The following is a 414-nucleotide window of genomic DNA, read 5'->3' on the forward strand; positions in this document are numbered from 1 at the left end:
TACCCTGCTTCAAATCAGACTGGCCCCATCCCCCAGGTCACCCTGGCTGGCTGCCCATCCACACATTTATGTCTGCCTTTTGAGTGTTTTCAGAAGCCCATTAAATTGTGCCTTGGCAGGCCAGACGCATTCAACTCGCCCTAAGACCCAAAGAGAGGAGGTTATCAAATTCCCCCATCTTTGCCAGACACACAAAGCTTGACGTTCTCTAGCCCTGTGAAGAAGCTATGCAGTTGCACAAAGTAAGATGTCAGAACTTGTAAACATGTCATACAATAGTATAATACGCCTGTGGGGTACAGATAGGCACAAAAGTTGGGAGGGCCCGGGGACAGAGAACCTGCCCTCTTGATGAAGCTGTCTTAATGCAATTTGGGGTTTGTGGGGTTTTTTGGAGGTTTTTTTTTTTGAGCC

Source organism: Tauraco erythrolophus, chromosome 2, assembly GCF_009769465.1.
Source record: "Tauraco erythrolophus isolate bTauEry1 chromosome 2, bTauEry1.pri, whole genome shotgun sequence".
Classification (NCBI taxonomy): Eukaryota; Metazoa; Chordata; class Aves; order Musophagiformes; family Musophagidae; genus Tauraco; species Tauraco erythrolophus.